Source organism: Zootoca vivipara, chromosome 17, assembly GCF_963506605.1.
Source record: "Zootoca vivipara chromosome 17, rZooViv1.1, whole genome shotgun sequence".
NCBI lineage: Eukaryota > Metazoa > Chordata > Lepidosauria > Squamata > Lacertidae > Zootoca > Zootoca vivipara.
The window spans coordinates 13,405,170-13,410,435 of NC_083292.1; positions in this window are offsets into that span (position 1 = coordinate 13,405,170).

A 5,266-nucleotide genomic window follows, 5' to 3' on the forward strand; every position below is an offset into this window, starting at 1 on the left:
TACAGGTGAAACTCGGGAAATTAGAATATCGTCCTAAAGTGCATTTATTTCAGTAACGCAACTTAAAAGGTGAAACCAATATATGAGATAAGATGCATGACATGCAAAGCAAGATATGTCGAGCCTTTATTTGTTGTACAGGGGTAATTGTAATCATTTGTCGTTAGGTGGGTCAATTATAAATGGAATGTAATTAATTAAATGTAATAGCGATGTGTATTTTTGTACTGTAACTATTTGCTTTATTGCTGTGGAATTTCCAAAAGGAAGCATTTGTAAAAAGTTAAAATAGTAATTAAAAATAAAAAGTTGCATTACTGAAATAAATGCACTTTTTGACGATATTCTAATTTTCCAAGTTTCACCTGTAAGTTATTGCTGATCTACTATGAATCAGAACATAGGGGCTGATGGGAATTGTCGTCTGAAACATCTGAAGGGCGCCAGTTTGGGGAAGACTGACCAATATCGACCTAGCAATGGAATGCAGACACACCATTTGCATATCAAAATATCCTACAGGCACCTAGAACAGGATGCTAGACTAGATGGGCCACTGCCCTGATCCAACAGGCTCGTCTGTTCTTAAAGTAATATATTAAATTTCTCTGTCGTTGTTCGAATCTATGAACTCTCCAATAACTCTTAAAGCTTAAGATGTTATTGGGATGCCTGAGAAGAAGCAGCTGGGTGAGGAACCTAGGAAGCTGACTTGGGGCGAATTCGGACCAACAGTCCACCTCCCCCATTACTCCCTTCACTGACTAGCAATGACTTCTCCAAGGTAACATGCAGGACTCTCTCCCCCCCCCCGATCTACCTGCAGATGCTGAGGAGCTTTTACCTGCAAAACAGGTGCTCTAAGGGCTTTCCCTAAGAGAAGGTGGGCACCCCAGGGCAACTCACAATCCACCCAGCCAAACAGAGCCCAGGGCATATAGAAGGCCCTGTGGCATTTCCAGCCACATCCTATCAGATGACAGGAGATGGAAAGGACCTCGGTCCAAGACTCATAGCTGCCAAGTTATCCCTTTTTTTTAAAGGGAAATTCCCTTATGCTGAATAGGCTTCCTCGTGAGAAAAGGGAAAACTTGGCAGCTATGCCAAGACTCTGGAGAACTGACATGCCGTAAGAATAGACCAGTAGTGGGGGAGCTGTGACCCTCCAGCTGCTGAAGGACAACTCCCATCATGACCACAGATGTTCTCCCATCCATGGGCTATGTGGAGAAAGAGCCTGACCTGGTATATATGGCTGCTTCCTATGTTCTGATTTTTTTTTTTACAGGCAGGAAGAACAGGAAGTTTATTGAGGTCTTGGTGGGTCACTATACTGGTGAGTTTTGGTCAGCTTGGTGGGGCAATGGCCATGCAGGCTTCTGCCAAGATAAGACCTATCTTGGGGCAGTCACCCCAAAAATGGACACTTGGGGCCACCCTAGATCATGGTTTTGGGTCATGCAGTTATGCCACGCGGGCAGGATTTTAAAAAACATAAATGGCCACCTGGGGCAGCTGCAGCTAGCGTGTTCGGCAGGATCTGACCATTGCCCGGCAGGTCTTTTGACCCCTGATCGGAACTTATACTTGCAAATAGGAAGAACTTTCTCATCGAGAACATAATTCCAATTGAGCTTCCCCGACCACTGGTCTTGTTAGCTAGGGATCATGGGAGTTGTAGGCCAAAACATCTGGAGGGCCGCAGTTTGGGGATGCCTGCCCTATACAGTTCTTGGCAACGTTAGCAAACTACACTTCCCAGCATTCTTTGGGAGAAGCTGTTAACAGTTTAAAGACGCATGGTTCCTATTTAAGTCCATAGTACAGATGGAGCCTAGGTGTGTGACTCATGTTTGTGCTTGGTTCCACCCACTTTTGGGTCCACCTGACCCACTTTTAGAACGCAGCCCAGTCAATTTAGTTTGGGATAACGCAGCCCTTGGCTTGAGAAACCTTCCCTTGTCTCCCTCGAGTGATTGGCGTGATATGGCTCAGCCCCCACCCTTTTGCTGGCTATTTATGTTTAAAACAACAACAACAACAACACTGCCTTCTTATGTTCATTTGCTTGGTTTTTAAACCTGGGACAGCAGCCCTAACATCGTGTCTAGTCTGCTCCCGAGACCAGTTTGGCTGCACTTCTCTGCTAGGAAACAAGACCTTCTGCATATAGGATTTTCCAGTCGGTCAATAAATCAAATCGATGAATTGGTGGTCAGCATCAAGCTGCAGATGAGGGGTGGGGAATAATTCTGTGGTGGGGGAGCATGCTTTTTCTCCTAGTTTTTAGGTACAGGTGAAACTCGGGGAAATTAGAATATCGTCGAAAAGTGCATTTAATTCAGTAATGCAGCTTAAAAGGTGAAACCAATATATGAGATAGATGCATGACATGCAAAGCAAGATATGTCAAGCCTTTATTTGTAGTAACTGTAATTATTTGTCGTTAGGCGGGTCATTTATAAATGGAATGCAATTAATGAAATATAATAGCGATGTTTATTTTTGTATTATTGTAACTATTTGTTTTATTACTGTGGAATTTCCAAAAGAAAGCATTTGTAAAAATTGAAAGAAAAATAAAAAATAATGAGTTGCATTACTGAAATAAATGCACTTTTTGACGATATTCTAATTTTCTGAGTTTCACCTGTATATTGCACAGTCATACCTCGGGTTGCAAACATGATCCGTGTAGGAGGTGCGTTCGCAACCCACAGCGCTGCGCATGCGCGGCACGCAATTTTGTGTTTCTGCATGAGCGCCGAAACAGCGCAACCCGAAAATGCTTAACCTGCAGCATTCGCAACCCGAGGTATGACTGTATAAGATTTCCCTTGCTACTGGCAGTTTTATACCCCAGGAATAGGAAACCTGTTCCACCTCCCAGTATATTTCTGTCTTGCAGCTTTCAACAGTATTATTATTATTATTATTATTATTATTATTATTATTATTATTATTACTATTGTGAATTAAATTTATTATTTGCCCTTCACTAGCAGGTCCAAGGTCGAGTTAAAGCAGGCATCCCCAAACTGCGGCCCTCCAGATGTTTTGGCCTACAACTCCCATGATCCCTAGCTAACAGGATCAGTGGTCGGGGAGGATGGGAATTGTAGTCCAAAACATCTGGAGGGCCGAAGTTTGGGGATGCCTGAGTTAAAGCAATTTAAAATTGAGAATTAAAAACTGTTGAAACAGATCCCGGGTACAGGAATAGGGTGGGACCTGAAAACATGTGTCTCAAGTGTCAAATGCCAAGGTAAAGAGGGGTGTCTGCATTTGCCAAAAAGCTGGGGAGGGAATTGCACAACTTAAGGGCTGCACAGAATGCCGTCTCTTGAGCCACCCCTGAACTTCTGAGGGAGGTGAAACTCCCAAGAGGGACTCCTACTGATCTCAAGACTCAGGAGGCTGTGGAGAGAAGGAAGTGGTCTCTCAGATGAAGTCCTTCCTTTACTAGTAGAGTCCTTTCATCCCTGACCATTGGCCATGCTGGCTGAGGGAGTTGGATTCTGGCCACATCTGGGAAAATGCAGGTTCCCCATCCCTTGGAACTGAAGCTACAGAACCACTTGAACCCATCGATTCAATCTGAGCTCCCAGTACAGCTGATCTTTGCTAATACAGTCGTACCTCGGAAGTCGAACGGAATCCATACCGGAAGTCCGTTCGACTTCCAAAACGGTCGGAAACCAAATCGCGGCTTCTGATTGGCCACAGGAAGCTCCTGCAGCCAATCGGTAGCCGCAGATTCCCCTTCGGATGTTCAGCTTCCAAAAATAGTTCGCAAACCGGAACAGTCACTTTGGAACAGTCCCTTGGGAACAGCGATTTGGTTTGCGACGTTTGGGAGCCAAAACGTTTGGGAACTAAGCTGTCCGAAAACCAAGGTACGACTATATAAATACCAGGAAGCTTCATTTTGTAGACAAGATGAATTGTTCTATTATTTTCTCATCCCTGTGCCCTCTTCATTCTGTAAGTTAGGGAACTCGCAGGCCTTTAAAAAAGTTTTCATTTACAAACTTCTCCATACCTAGGGTGTCCTGGGTATGTAAAAAACCATTTCCTGCTTTTGGGGTGGACCAACCTCACTTCCAAAATGATCAGCGCACTGCCACCCAAATTTGCTGTTAGACGGAATGATGACAGACCGAAGCACTCCTAGAAACATTCTGTTTCAGCTCACATTTCAGGATATTTGGACCTTCAGGGCATCTCACTCTTATTTTAGAGTCGGACACGACTAAACGACTAAACAACAACATGAATGTTGTGAGTTTGGGATAAAGCAATCACCTGTATAACAAGTTTTGTGTTTGCCGTCTGGATGGAGATACCTTTCAAAAAGCCCTTTTGGTGTCATGTCTGAAAATGGCCCAGTAGCCTGATCCATGCTTGCTTGCTTACCGGTACTTAGAAATAATTGTCACTAGATTGAAAGAGGCTTGCTCTCAAAGTTGCAGTTTTAACCTCTGGTTTAGGAGAGCTGGGATGTGATTTCTGCTGAGCGACAAACATACACTTTGGGTCATTTTGGCCTAACTGCCTCGGTCCCCCCCCCCCCACCCCTTAAGCTGGGAAAGTTTGTAGCCTTCTTTGCAAGGTGGTTGCGAGGAGGGAGTAAGGGGCAAAAAGGTCCGCTATTGAGAGAATGTTATTGAATAGAGTGGTACAAAGCAAGGAAGAGATTGCCTTATACTTCTGATAGATGGTTTTCTAACGTTTTCCCCCCGTGCAATTGCAATGCTTACAGATACGGTATGAAACTACTCAAGTCACCTGATGCAGGAAGTTACGTCCCATTTGAGAACCTTGAGGGTAAGACCCTATCAATATTGCCTCTGCTTCTGTGTTGGGTCCTAGTAGTGCAATATTGCTTATAGGGTCTTTTCCTTGGGGGGGCACTCTTCGAGGGAAGGAATAAATAAATAAGTAGAAATTGAACCAAAAACAAAAGCAGAAAAGGGGAAGGTTGATTAAACAAAGACAACAGTTCTTGCAATCTAGAAGGGGCGGCAATATATTATTTGGTGTTGGATAACATTGTGTTCTTCTCCTAGACCGATTTTTGTTCCGGGGTTTGTGGCAGCCTTAAGAGAAGAAACTGCCTCATCTTCATTTTTTAAAATAGGCTAGATCCTGTTCAACCAGCTATTAAGCATCATTACTCAGAAAGATTTACTACGGAGTCCACTAAGGCTTCACAAGTTACGAGTGCATTGAACTTCAGATATTGAAAGAGGGCTGGGAATAAGAA